The sequence below is a fragment of the Sphaeramia orbicularis genome, chromosome 5, assembly GCF_902148855.1.
Source record: "Sphaeramia orbicularis chromosome 5, fSphaOr1.1, whole genome shotgun sequence".
Classification (NCBI taxonomy): Eukaryota; Metazoa; Chordata; class Actinopteri; order Kurtiformes; family Apogonidae; genus Sphaeramia; species Sphaeramia orbicularis.
Genome location: NC_043961.1, coordinates 7,344,689 through 7,360,237, shown reverse-complemented (window position 1 = coordinate 7,360,237; position 15,549 = coordinate 7,344,689). Strand labels below are relative to the sequence as shown.

Sequence of the window (15,549 nt, the reverse complement as noted above, 5' to 3'; positions counted from 1 at the left end):
TGCTGGCACCCAGGAACGCTCCTCAGGTCCATAACCCTCCCAGTCCACAAGGTATTGGAACCCTCTCCCCCGGCGCCGAGCTACCATCAAACGCCGGACCGTGTAAGCTGGATCCCCGTCAATCATCCGTGGTGGGGGAGGAGGTTGGGTGGGCGGGACCAGACGACTTTCCTTCCCAGGTTTAATTTGGCTGACGTGAAAGGTGGGATGGATCCTCATTGACCTTGGTAACTTTAGGCGAACAGAAACAGGATTAATAATTTTCGAGATAGGGAATGGACCGACAAACCTGGGTGCCAACTTGCGACTCTCTATCTGAAGAGGGAGATGTTTTGCAGACAGCCAAACCCTCTGGTCAGGATGGTAAACAGGAGCAGGACTTCTATGGGCATCCGCTGAGGTCTTGTAACGGCCTGACGGCTTCAATAGGGCTTGTCTAGCTCGAGTCCAAGTCCTCTTGCATCGGTGGATGAGAGCCAGGGCCGAAGGCACGCCCACCTCCTTCTCCAAGGAAGGAAACAAGGGCGGCTGATAACCATACACAACATGGAATGGCGAAAGCCCAGAAGACGCACTGGGCAGTGAATTGTGAGCGAACTCCACCCACAACAGATGACGGCTCCAGGAGGCGGGATTCTGGGAGGCCAGCACACGGAGACCCACCTCCAGGACCTGGTTAAGCCTCTCCGTCTGGCCATTGGTCTGCGGGTGAAAACCAGAAGACAGACTGACAGAAGCACCAACAAGAGAACAAAAAGCTTTCCAAAAACTGGCAATGAACTGAGGCCCCCTATCGGAGACCACGTCTCTGGGGAAACCATGTAGCCGGAAAACATGAGTCAACAGCGCCTCTGCTGTCTCTTTGGCTGAGGGCAGTTTTGGCAGAGGAATAAAATGAACCATCTTGGAGAATCTGTCCACTACCGTGAGTACCACCGTGTTACCATTAGACAGGGGCAAACCAGTCACAAAGTCCAGGGCGATGTCCGACCAGGGTCTCTTGGGAACAGGCAACGGACACAACTCCCCCATGGGAGCCTTATTAGAGACCTTACAGGCGGCACACACAGGACAAGCAGCCACATATTCAACAACGTCCTTTTCCATCGCTGACCACCAAAAGCGCTGTTTCAACACAAACAGGGTCCTCTTCACCCCGGGATGGCACGCCATCTTAGATGCATGGCCCCACTGGATAACCTGGGAACGGAGGTGAGGAGGAACAAACAGGCGGTCTGGCGGGACGCCATCCGGAACTTCACAATTATTAAGGGCCTCCATGACCAACTTCTCAACACCCCACTGAAAAGCCCCCACCATACAAGAACTGGGCAGAATAGTCTCAGGTTCAGAAAAAGATGTGTCAGGAGAAAACACTCTGGAGAGGGCATCTGGCTTCCCATTCTTAGAGCCAGGACGGTAGGACAGGGTGAAATTAAAACGAGTGAAAAACAGAGCCCACCTGGCCTGACGAGAGTTGAGGCGTTTAGCTGAGCGCAGGTACTCCAGGTTTTTGTGGTCTGTCCAGATGAGAAACGGCACGTCCGTCCCCTCCAACCAATGGCGCCATTCCTCCAGCGCCACCTTGATGGCCAACAACTCACGGTTTCCAATATCATAGTTCCTTTCAGCTGGCGACAGTCTCTTAGATAGATAAGCGCAGGGGTGGAGCCTGTTGTCAGAAGGAGAGCGTTGCGATATAACCGCCCCAACCCCCAAATCGGAGGCGTCGACTTCCACCACAAACTGCAGAGCTGGGTCGGGGACGGACAGGATGGGGGCCGTGGAGAACGCCCCCTTCAGACGGTTGAAGGCCTTATCAGCCTCAGGACTCCACCTGAACACAGACTTGGAAGAAGTGAGAGAATGCAGGGGGGCAGCCACACTGCTGAACCCCCGGATAAACTTCCTATAGAAGTTAGCAAAACCTAGAAATCTTTGAACCTCCTTCCGGGAAGCTGGAGTTGGCCACTCCCTAACCGCACTAACCTTCTCAGGGTCCATCTGGACGCTTCCTTCCGAAATGATGAAGCCCAAAAAAGACACCGAAGGCTGGTGGAATTCGCATTTCTCAGCCTTGACAAACAGTTGGTTAGCGAGGAGTCTTTGAAGCACTTGTCGCACATGCTGGATGTGAGTCTCCTCGTCTGGGGAAAAAAATCAAAATGTCGTCCAAATAGACAAACACAAACACATTCAACATGTCTCTCAGAACATCATTAACCAGGGCCTGGAAGACAGCAGGGGCGTTGGTCAGACCAAAGGGCATCACCAAGTACTCGTAGTGACCACTAGGGGTGTTGAACGCCGTCTTCCACTCATCTCCTTCCCTGATTCTAACTAAATGGTAGGCGTTACGAAGGTCTAGCTTGGAGAAGATCTTAGCACCATGCAATAGTTCAAAGGCTGAAGACATCAGTGGCAAGGGGTATCTGTTGCGGACGGTAATGTCATTGAGCCCCCGATAGTCTATACATGGCCTTAGTGACTTGTCCTTTTTATCCACAAAAAAGAAACCTGCTCCTGCAGGCGACGAAGAGGGCCTAATTAACCCAGCAGCCAGGGACTCGTCAATGTACTTTTTCATGGCTAAGTTCTCTGGACCAGACAGGGAATATAACCTCCCTTTAGGAGGTGAAGTGCCAGGGCGTAAGTCTATGGAGCAGTCATAAGGACGATGAGGAGGCAGGGCCGTAGCCTTAGATTTACTGAAAACCTCTTTTAAATCGTGATAACACAGGGGAACCTTTTCTAGTGCGGGAAAATCCTTATTCTCCTCAATGGGGACACTAACTGGGGCTACAGAAATCTGTGACGTCTTGGGAGGACTAACAGGTAACTTAACGAACTTGCAACGAGTTTCACAATTCTTACTCCAAGAAATAACCTCTCCTGTGCCCCAGTCAATAAATGGTTCGTGGATTTGTAACCATGGGTAACCCAGAATGAGTGGCTGAGTATCAGAGTTATAAACATGAAAGCTAATGCTTTCAGTGTGTCCATCCATGAACTGCACAGCAACCGGCTCAGTACAATGGGTAATCCGGCAGATCACGTGATCATCCAGGGCTCGGGCTTCCAGTGGACGCTGAACCGTGGTCGAGCTGAGTCCCAGTTTATTTACCAGATTCTGGTCCATAAGGTTAGCGTCGGAACCGGAATCGATCAGGACGGGGTGCTGGAGAGACAGAACTAGAGCACAGAAAAACCACAGGAAACGGGCGAGTGACAGTAGATAAGCACACAGTTCTGCTCAACAGCGACCCCTCACCTGCCTTGGCATCAGGTCTAAGAGTGCAGTTGCTTACTCTGTGTCCACTTTGTCCGCAGTACAGGCAGAGACCCTCAGTCATACGTCGACGGCGTTCTTCTACTGAGATATGAGTCCGTCCCAACTGCATTGGCTCCTCCTTGTTACCACCAGTCTCAGCTACTGGAAGGCGTACCATCTCACGACCAGGTCCCCTACTGGATGGAGAGCTGACCTCTGGTTCCACAGACTGCCAAACTGATTCCTGATCAGCGACCCGGATGGCCTCGGTGATGACATCGTCTAGGGAGTGAAGCTGTTGGCGGAGCGCCATCTCACGGCCAACAGAGCGATTAAGGCCGGTCAAAAAGGCAGTGATCAGGGCCTGGTTGTTCCACCCTGATTCTACTGCTAGAGAACGAAAGGCTCTCACATACTGCCTGATAGATCTCTCTCCCTGTCTAAGCCTCATAATCTGTTGACCAGCAAACTGGCTACGAACCGGGTGGTCATACACCCTCTTAAGTTCTGATACCAGGGCCGAAAAAGACTGAACAGCAGGGGAATCTTGTTCAAAAAGTGCATTAAAGTAACTGAGAGGGGGACCCTCCAGCAGGCTGGCCACATAGGCAATCTTAACAGAGTCTTTAGCAAAACGAACGGGTTGAGAATCAAAAATTAACTGGAGCTGGGTGAAAAAGTCTCGACAGGTGTCGGGATTACCAGAATACTTGGATGGCGCCAGAATGTTCGGCTCAGCCGAGTCTCGAACATGCGGGCTGGCAGCCCGACTCTCGCCTGACACAGCTGCAACCACAGCCTGGGTACGGGTGAGCTGGGAAACCTGTGTGGCTAACTGTGTCATCCTATCCACCAAGGAGTGTAGCGACTTCTCATGTCCCCCCAGCCTGTGCCCCTGGGACTGGATTGCCTCCTTAACCTGTGAGAGTTCTGCTGGATTCATATTGTGGCCAGTTTGTACTGTAATGGCTTTAGTACAAACACAGAATCCAAATGCAGAACTTACACACCAAGAGTATGATTCAAAATATTTATTAATCACACACAGGTGAAAAAATATTATTAGTGACAGAATCTTGAGGATAATGGTAGGTGATATCCTCCTCTGATTTGTCCTCCGGATCGAGGGCGACAGCCCGTCTCCCCGAGCGGTGTTAGGGGTTTCTTTCCCAACTAGGGAAAAGCAAAGGGAGGTCAGGGACGGAAACAGGTCATGTACAGGCAGGCAATCGATCGGGCAACAGGACATTAGGACAAGGCAAAACTCACGTACCGGTAGTCAGGGCGAGAAGGTCAAAACCAGGTATCAGATGAGGCAGACAAAAACCAGACAGGGAGCAGGCAGAAGACGAGAAAACCGAGGAATCCAAAACAGGTCAAAAACAGGCAGGCAAACAAACAAACGAGGTCAAAACGCTGGTAAGAACTGCTAGAGTTACAAACTGGCGTCTGACAGGGGGAAGAGACAGGGTTTAAATACACAAAAGGGAGGGAGGACAACTAGACACAGGTGGAGCAAATCAGGGCGGAGACAGGTAATCAGGACAGAGGTCAGGATGAACGGGGAACAGGAAGTAAAGACGACAGACAAGACACATGAGGGAAAACTTAACAAAATAAAACAGGAAGTGACAAACAAAAACACAAAGGACAGACAAAACCAGACTAGCGTCTGGCAGCAGGTGTGACAGGAGCATTTTTTTTTTTTTTTTTACCATATTCCTTAAAATCCCCTTCCCACCCCAATTACAACCAATTAATTAAATGCTCTAACACTAAAATTAAAAAAATTGGTCACCTGTGGAACGGACAGGACTGAAAAAAACACCATCCAATCATTTTAACTGACCCATTAAAATGATTGAAGGGTGACATGTCAATCAAATTGAACTGCCATTTGTCCCTCCCCCCTCTGTGTGCAATCAATACAATGGAGGCGTGGCTTCGGGGGGAAGTCTGAAGAAAGGTGTTTGGACTTTTGAATTGTGTATTTTCAAAATGTAGCTGCTCGAACCGTTTTTCCAGGATCTCCTACCCCACCTTTAATGTGTGCTAATGCTAACTGCTTATGCTAGGTACTGTGTGTGTATTAGGATGGGTAAAATACAGTGACCAAATTTCTATACATGGATGATAAAGTGATTTAACCATTGGTTTTTACATAAAGATGTGCTGAAGTAACTGCAATAGATAATAAATATTTTATTGTTTATCCCCTCTCACATTGACTGGCATCATTTAACCCATTGTTACTGTATTAAAACTATCTTCTGCAGGGGTCATGGGTCAATTTGAGAATCAGTGGGAGATGAGGACAGCAAGTTAACAAAGGGGAATCATTTTGGTCAATAAGACAGATGCCATGTAGTCCCTGATAATGCATACAGACTGCAGTTGGAAGTTTACTTTTTCCAGTAGGAACCTAATTATTATATTATTAATTATTATTATTATTATATTAATATAATAATTATTATTATTATTATTATACTATTATTAAGCATTATACCGTCAAGATTTTCTATATAACGTGTCGCCTGGGTGTTTTTATTTTTCTGATTAACTGTGATACATTTTACATTGCACATTTTATTAAAAAAAAAAAAAAAAAAAACTAATAACGTCTCATTGAGAAAAAAACATCTTGTAATGTGTTTGGATACGAACTGTTTAACAGCATGTATCTGTTGGATCTCATATCTCTTTTACTGTTTGACTTATCTTTAAAAGCTGGTAAAGACCAGTATCAGCATCAGTCATCAGTTCAAAACATTACAACCTTACAAAAATGGATGAAAAGATACGTCCCCTGACACTTTAATACGTCTTTGCAGCTGTGATCTTTTGCATTTTTAACAGATGACCTCATAAACTCTGATAAAAATGTAAATGTATACTGCAGTTTAGAAGGATACAGGAATGATTAACCCTATGCTTTCTACTACAGAATTCCTGGAGTTAAACAAAGGCTATGAAAATTTCAGGGGCCTCAAACAGGGTGTTTGAGTAAGATTATTCCCCCTATGGATCCGTGTGGAATGAGGGCTCTAATAGCAGACGATGCATTCCCATGTTTATGGAGGTAACCTGTGAAAAACATAACTCTGCCACCGGACCAGCGCTGCACTGCAGAGCCCATTGAGCCTGTGTGTTTTCACTCCAAATACCATCAGGCTGCAGCGTTAAGACCCCAGCTGATAGAAAATAAATGCAACGGAGGTTAATAACTACAAACAGCCAACAGCTAGGATGTGACTGAAAGGTGACTGAAGTCAACAGTGGGGTTTTCAGTCACAGGTCAAATGTGTCACATGCTTGGCTGACGTTGGAATGTACTGTTTTCATCAAATGATGGTACAGATAAAACATCGCTGACACTTTCAAAGGGTCATATTCAGTGGCGATTCTAGGATCAGAGGTTTAGGGGTGCTTTTGTAAATTTAAACACAATTTCGGACCATCATTCCCACATTTGTGAAAGAAAAGCATAACATTTTCTGGGTAGGGGAAACTGTGACTAAACCATCAAATCCGATAGAAGTTATTTAAATGCTGAGCCACAGTAAAAAAGGAATGGACTGGAATAATTAAAGACATATACCCTAACTCTAATGTCTGGAGGAAGACAATCCTCCATTTTGATACAGCAGCTCCTCAACATATACATATACCAGTGGCAGCTGCTCATCTTTCAGAGAAGGGAAGCTCATTGTTGGCTTACATAAAAAAACAAAAAAGTCTAGTTATTTAAACATAAATTCGTCCCTCCATTCCTTTTTAAGAAAATGGTCAGTGACCTTATCATACCAACTAAACAAGAATACGTTGAAATTATATTAAATTGAAACAAGGAAGTACAATGAGTGTGTTTTATTTACAGCACAAGAAATGAACAAGTAATTTCATAGTGGTTTCTCTCTCGACTTCACAGCAGAATGCACGACGGTATTAAACTGAACTGTGTCAGTGAAGGAGTAGGCCTCAAAATAGCTGTCAATCAAACGGGATTCAGCCTTTCGACTGATCCTCCAATCAGCACGTGGAAGCTCAGCGTCCACCCCAGTCGAGCTCCGCCCACCGCTCCATTCACCCCCAGAGACATCGAGTGTCCGGGGGCGGGACAACATGGTGGCATTTATCTAATTACCGTCCAGTTTTGAGGCAATGAAAAAAACTGTTCCACTCAGTCCCATTGAAGTGCATGGACGCTGAGCGTCTATGGGCAAATGCACTGAGCAGAGATCGCATGAAAAAAAAGCGCAACGGGAATGTATGAGGAGTGAACAACATCGAGTCCGTTGATTTGTGATAAAGCTGATTCTGATTGAAGTCATCTGTGAGATGAACGTGTTCTAACACATTTGGAGTCAATGAAATGTCAACACAACCGAACATATTTTTGCAATTTTAGGGGAAGCCGAGCTTCCCTTGCAGTCTTTGAGAAATCGCCACTGACATATACATATACATATACATATACATATACATATACATATAGTTTTACTCCAGAGGAATACTAGTCTCAGAGCTCCCAGATCTACTTCAGAATACTGTCTGTACATGACAATACATTCACTTTACAGGTTCTATCAGTGGAACATTCATAAATCTGTTGTATAAATGAACAAAAACCAATATAAAGGGTGTCCCAAAAAAATGTATACACACTTTAAATAACTGTAAAGTAGGTGTTTATTAAAATTCATTTAATTTTCCAATTGTAAAAGAAATTTACCAACATCCTTTTATTGTTTTGTCACTGCCTGTTCTCAAACTGACGTCCTTTCTGGTCCAGACACTGCTGACGACAAGCAATGGAATCACATAGATCACCAAACAATTCCCTTGGTAACTGTGTGCATTCACGTTCAATGGCTGCTCTCAATTCAGAGACTGTTGCAGGTCTCATAGTGTAGACTTTGTCTTTTAGGTATCCCCATTAAAAAAAAGTCTAGTGGTATGAGGTCTGGTGAACTGGACAAACAGGTGGATTGGATGGAGGGGTTTGGCTGAATACCTGCGTTCACCAGACCTCACACCGCTAGACTTCTTTTATGTGGATACAGAAAAGACAAAGTCTACGCTCTGAGACCTGCAACAGTCGCTGAATTGAGAGCTGCCATTGAACGTGAATGAACGCATGAGATGAGATGAGATGAGATGAGATGAGATGAGATGAGATGAGATGAGACTTTATTGATTCTTTAGGCAGCGCTTTCAGGAAATTGAGGAACAAGGGCAATGTAAACAGATTTAGTGGCTAAATGTGTTTGCCTGTGTGACCAATGATAAAACTGCAACAATCACAGAATTATCTGAAGAAACAATAGAAATCCCAGATTCAGTGACAACAGCAATGAAATACGATCACATATGAAGAGCTGCACAAACAGATGTTAGACAAAGACTTTGACAAACACTGGAAGAGTTTGAAACAATGTTGTAGAATCCTGATCTGGAGTTGATTTTAAATGGAAAAGATGGATGGACAGCTTCAGGTTTATGTCAAAACATCTGTTAATGTCACTTCCTTAATCAAATATATATATTTGTTTATTTATATTTGGTGCTCTTAATAATTACATTACTCAAGTGTATAGAAACACACATAAACAAGAATTTTCATTGATTCATTCAATGCCATTATTATAGATGTATTATAGATCAACTCAGATTACCATTGGTTTAGTTTGATAGTACTTAAACGTCAACCTTACAGCATGAAAAAGACTCCTATGTATTTTTGTTGTTGTTGTTGTTGTTTTAAACACACGCTCAAATATCAACATATCAAACCTACACAAATTACAATTCTAGCCTGAGGTGAAGAATTATGAAATGAAATAAATAACTGAGGAAACCCTGGCTTTAACAGACAGACTGCTACTGTTTTAAATGTTAAAGTCAAAACATTCTTGGGCTTCAGTTTCAGTTTTTGTCAAGTTGAAGTACATCTTTGATCCCTCTAAGTGTTGTTCCATTTGACTGAAGACATGAGTATAACTTAAAACAAACCGACTGTCAGGTTGTCAACCTCCTCCTGAAACACCTTCCAGCACCACAGTAGGAGGCTTCCAGCAACAAATTTGAAAACTGGAAAATGTGCACACCTGTTTTATGCAGTTGACGGCCAGATGTGTGGAACAGCGAGAGTATGGGAGGACTGAGACTCTTCTCTTTCACGGAGCAACATCCTAAATTCGTTATATGGAATATTGAATAGTTTCAATTCCCACTTGTACGATTCATCATATAGGGTTAAGGCTAATGACGTTCATTTTGTCTTCTGTTTATGTAATTATGCTTTTCTTTTTTCTTTTGTTCGGTCGAAACTGTCAAGCAGGTACCATCTAAAAACTATACCTTGTCTGAACAAAAGAAAAAAGAAAAGTATAATATCATACAGGGTTATCCAAAAAGAATGAACCGATTTCATGACGCATTGCTTCAGTTTTCAAACATCGTCATGGAATGAGTCAGTGACCATTTAAATGAGGAGTTTTCTAAGTGTTTTTTGGCACCTGATGGTTCAAGCTTTTTTAAATGAAAAATTGTCCCGGCAGTGGACTGGTCTGAAGGGGGCCCTAGACCTTGCTCTTTGTGCTTGGCCTGCAAGATTCCCAGACCTCATTGTGTGTGATTTTTTCTTGTGGGGGCACATAAAAGATTGCATTTATGCTCCACCACTACCCACTAACCTGGATGACCGTAAACATCGAATAACAACAGCGATCGACTCAGTGGATGGTGATATGCTGATACACGTCTGGGAGGAATTCTCTTCTGGCATTGATGTTGTCTGTGCTGCAGGTGGTGGACACATTGAACACTTGGAAGACAGGTAATAAAAGTTAATTGTGATTAGAATACTTGTGACTTGGCTGGAGTTTTCTATTGCTTTTCCTTATGAAAATAATGATGAAAATAATGAAATCGGTTCATTCTTTTTGAATAACCCTGTATATTTGGCAGTTTTAGACAGCTCTCATATTGTCTGTTCTTGCTGGTTGAAATGTGAACACTGACATCCACCTATGTCAGAGGTCTCAAACATGTGGCCCGGGGGCGAAATCCCTCCCCCCAAAGGGTCCAGTCTGACCCCTGGAATGAATTTGTGAAATGCAAAAAATTACACTGAAGATATTAATCATCTTAGTTCAGGTTCCACATACAGACCAATTTAATCTCCAGTGGGTTGGATCAGTAAAATACTATCATAATAACCTATGAATAATGATATTGGTGTGGTTCAAACACGTTCTATACATGAAATCACCTGGTATTCCAAAAATGTCCAAAAAGTTAGAATTAGTTAAAAAAAAAAAAAAAAAAAAAAAAAAAAAAGCCTTAAGTTTAAAATTATTAAGAGATATTGAATTGAGATGGTAGATATGTTTTTGTTGTTGTCGATTTATTCTGTTTTTTTTTTTAATGATGTGAATGCTCGATGTTTGGTGCTGTACACATTTAATTTGATGTAAGCGGTGTATCAGGTGAAAAGGACAGGCAAAAAAAAAAACAAAAACACTTTTGTTTCTGGCTTATTCCTTTTTTGGTTTTCATGTTTATTCTGATTATTGTACTAAGTGCAATGATTATGTACAAACCAAAATAAATTCATTCATTCATTCATTCATTCATTCATACATAAATACTCACAGCTTCAAATTTTTCATTTTATAAATGTAAACATTTTCATGTCATTTTACTGTATTTACACTGAAACAAACTATCATTTCACAAAAAAAACACAAATAACCTGAACAAATATGAACATTTTGAAGTGTCTGAAGTGCAACTTCACCAATATTCTGCCTGTTATTAAATCTTTTGTGTATTTGTAGACCCACTGTGATCTGTACATTGTAATTTACATGTAAATGATAAACTGAGACATAATATTGCTAAAATTACACTTAGTTTTCTTAAAGTTCAGTTTGTTCATGTTATTTACATTGTTTTAAAGGATAGTTGGTAGATGTAAACATTTTCATCACATGATTGTACTTTTTTTGCTCTAAAACATGGAGGAAAGTTTGGAGTTAACATTATTTACATATTATTATGCTGTTATTTCACTGGTCCGGCCCACTTTAGATCCAATTTGGCTCATGTGGAGCCTGAACTAACATGAGTTTGACACCCCTGATCTATTTCATCCAAAAAACATTGGTTCAGAAAATATGATATTTACTTTCATCAAGGTGGGAAATAAAATGGCTGTAATACAAACATGGTGTATCTGAAAAGCTGATGCCCAGTGCTGTGTTTTGACAGTTACAGATTACAACGATATCATGTACAGCACCGATAACAGTTCAGGTGAACATCAGATTCAGTGATATTATGAGAAGGAAAAGCTGGACGGGAAAGAAGCTGCTTTTTCATTCCAACAGAAACAGGCGCCAACATGCTGACTGTTTTACACATCCTGATGCATTACCTCCAATAACACAGATAGTGAATGGGGTTTTGGCAACGAGCTTTTACTCCCTGTTGTGTTTATTTGACCAGAAAATATGAATCCTACTGGTTATATTCGACTGTCTATTTTACACAGCACAAATATAATGTATGCCTAGTCTACTGACATGATCGCACCCCCACCCCAGCATGACTGTCTTTACTGCAAATTTTTATGATTTTAAAGATTTACTCCAGATTTACTCTCAATAAAAGAGTGTCCAACACACAACACTTTTAAAATTCACTTAAAACAGTGGCTCCTGGAAGCAGATACAGATGCACTCATTTTTTTAAAATTGAGATATATTTCATCCCCCATACACTTTCTCTGTAAGTATAGAGGTGAATGTATAGGCCAGGGATCAGCAACCCTGGTCCTAGAGAGCCACTATCCTGCATGTTTAAGATGTTTCCTTCTTCCAACACACCTGATGGTCATTATCAGGCTTCTGCAGAGATGACAGGCTTATCATTTGAATCAAGTGTGTTGGAAGAGGGACACATCTAAAACATGCAGGATAGTGGCTCCCTAGGACCAGGGTTGCTGACCCCTGGTATAGGCTAATGCCCTTGGGATCATCGTATGTCTATTTGTTTTTTGTTTAATTTGTTTGTTTTGATGGTGCCTATGTCATCATTATATGGTTTTGTTTTGTTTTTTTTATTTATGGCAAACGAGTGATGTACTAATGTTGGCTGTTTTATGTCTTGTGTCTGTCATCTGCCTAGAAACTGTAGATGAAAAGTACTTATTTTTGCTAATTCTGGCATGTTTACATGGGTGTATTTTTTATGCTATAATGTTCATAAATATGCATGGTCCCTATTAAATAAACCATCCATCCATCCATTATCCTCTGCTTTATCCAGGGTCGGGTCGCGGGGGCAACAGTCTAAGCAGGGATGCCCAGACTTCCCTCTCCCCAGACTCCTCCTCCAGCTCTTCCGGGGGGACCCTGAGGCGTTCCCATGCCAGCCGAGAGACATAGTCTCTCCAACGTGTCCTAGGTCTTCCCCAAGGTCTCCTCCCAGTGGGACATGCCCGGAACACCTCCCCAGGGAGGCGTCCAGGAGGCATCCGAAACAGATGCCCGAGCCACCTCAGCTGGCCCCTCTGGATGTGGAGGAGCAGTGGCTCTACTCCGAGCTCCTCCCTGGTGACTGAGCTCCTCACCCTATCCCTCAGGGTGCGCCCAGCCACCCTGCGGAGGAAACTCATTTTGATCACTTGTATGTGGGATCTTGTCCTTTCGGTCATGACCCAAAGCTCATGACCATAGGTGAGGGTAGGAATGTAAATTGACCAGTAAATTGAGAGCTTCACCTTTCGGCTCAGCTCCTTCTTTACCACAACCGACTGATACAATGACCGCATCACTGCAGACGCTGCACCAATCCGTCTGTCAATCTCACGCTCTATCCTTCCCTCACTCGTGAACAAGACCCCAAGATACTTGAACTCCTCCACTTGGGACAAAGACTCCCCACCGACCCAAGGGCACGCTGAAGGTCCAGGTTCGATGAGGCCAACAGGACAACATCATCTGCAAAAAGCAGAGATGAAATCCTGTGGTCCCCAAACCGGACCCCCTCCGGCCTCTGACTGCACCTAGAAATTCTGTACATAAAAATTATGAACAGAACCGGTGACAAAGGGCAGCCCTGCCGGAGTCCCACATGCACCTGGAACAGGTCTGACTTACTGCCGGCAATGCAAACCAGGCTCCTGCTTCGGTCATACAAGGACCAGACTGCCCTCAGAAGAGGCCCCCATACCCCATACTCCAGAAGCACCCCCCACATGATACCACAAGGGACACGGTTCAACACCTTCTCCAGATCCACAAAACACATGTGGACCAGTTGGGTGAACTCCCATGAACCCTCGAGCACCCGATGGAGAGTGTAGAGCTGGTCCAGTGTTCCGCGACTGGGACAAAAAACCACATTGTTCCTCCTGGATCCGAGGTTCGACTATCGGTCGGATCCTCCTTTCCAGTACCCTGGAATAGACTTTCCCCAGGAGGCCGAGGAGTGTGATCCCCCTGTTTGGGGCACATCCTCCGTTCCCCCTTCTTAAAAAAGGGAACCACCACCCCGGTCAGCCAATCCAGAGGTACTGTCCCCGACTGCCACACAATGTTACAGAAACTCAGTCTTAAATAAACCAATAAAATAAAATAAAAATAAGATCATAGACTGTTTTTAATTATTGGACAGAGGAACCATGACATCACTCATTGGTTTCTGATATGCAATGTTGATGTTTATGTCAACATTAGGTGTGTGGTTAAGGTGTGATTTGTGATGTGAAATGACCATATTTGGATAAAGGGGGCGGAGCTACAGGGATGCAAGGGATCAGAACCATCTGCAACGGGTCATGGATGACTAAAATGGTGAACTTCATCAAACCGAGAGGGCTGTCCAAGTGTCCGCAAAAGTATTTTATCATATGTATCTCTTATGTCTGTTTTGTCCCACTGTCCTGTGTCAGTCTGTCACTTTGTTACATCCTGTCCCTGTGCACTTCTGTCTATATGAGCCCCCCCCCTCATGTATATGTATACTAGCAAGGAATGAATGACAATATGAGTGTAAAACTTGAGATTGTTACTTGTTGAAAAACAAGGGTTTTGGTGAAATTGTTGTTTTTCCATTAAGCAAATTTTGATGCAGAAGTTATATTCACGCAATTTGACGGTCAATGGAAAAGCAAGTAATGATGGCATATCCCCACCATTTCCATAACCCACATGCACTACGTAATCCCCAACAACAACAGCAACAATAGCGTTTTGCATTTTGTTTGTATAACCTATTAACCATAATTACAGTTGAGGGGAAAAAATAGTCTTATGCATTAATTTGACCTCTGACCAAATTAACAGGAAAAACCGGGAAAACTGGTCTCATTAAGTCTATGGGAGCAGCATCTAGTGGACAAAAGTGGTATTACAGCTCTAAGATGTTCCAGTGTTGGCTTCATTTTGGAGATAAAGTCCTTGCCCCTTTGTTCTAGACTAGACCATGTGATGGAAATAAGCCTCACATTCTGTTTTTTCTTTTCTACATCATCCATAAACCTCCCTTCAAATTGACATGGTAGTTTAAAAAAACATCTGGATTAGAGGATTTAACAACAAAACAATCACATGTGTTTCTGAAATAAATTTTTTCCAGAGATATTGTTTTCAGGCTATGTTGCTTAAAAATAAGAACATGACTGAAGTTACTAAAAATATAAAGTATAAACTCTGTATTATTCACTGAATCCAGTAAAATTTCCATAATGAAGCTTTTGGTCCATGTGTGAAAATGTTCCACTGAATCCCAACCAACACCAAAGTGTCAAGGTTTATGCTTTTATGAAAAACTGAACATGCTTCCTGGACAATTTAGACCAAAGGTGCTGAAAACATTCCTGTTTAAAAAGGCTTTTTATGGCCCACCACGATGCTCTGTTTTATTCACTTAGTCTTTTATTTATGTTACAGTGCTTTAGTTTTTGTTGGACTGTCTTCTTTCTGTAGCACTTTGAAATTCTGCTGAATGAAAAGTGTGTTGTTGTTGTTGTTGTTGTTGTTGTTGTTGTTGTTGTTGTTGTTGAAACTCATTTTAGTTTAGGCTCCACATTAAGCCAAATCTGATCTTAAGTGGGCCGGACCAGTAAAATAATAACATAATAATATATAAATAATGTCAACTCCAAACTTTCCTCTATGTTTTAGAGTGAATAAACCAAAATTATGTGATGAAAATGTTTACATTTGCCAACTATCCTTTAAAACAATGTGAATAACAGGAACAAA

General features: G+C 42.8%; 1 long non-coding RNA gene across 1 annotated transcript; it reads right to left on the bottom strand.

Moving 5' to 3' along the window:
- Nucleotides 1-5,055: 5,055 nt before the first annotated feature.
- LOC115419180 (uncharacterized) lies at nucleotides 5,056-13,622 on the bottom strand. Its single transcript, XR_003935408.1, has 3 exons — nucleotides 13,611-13,622; nucleotides 8,319-8,320; nucleotides 5,056-5,183 (listed from the first exon to the last, which is right to left on the bottom strand). It is a non-coding gene; the product is annotated as an uncharacterized LOC115419180 (long non-coding RNA).
- Nucleotides 13,623-15,549: the final 1,927 nt, after the last annotated feature.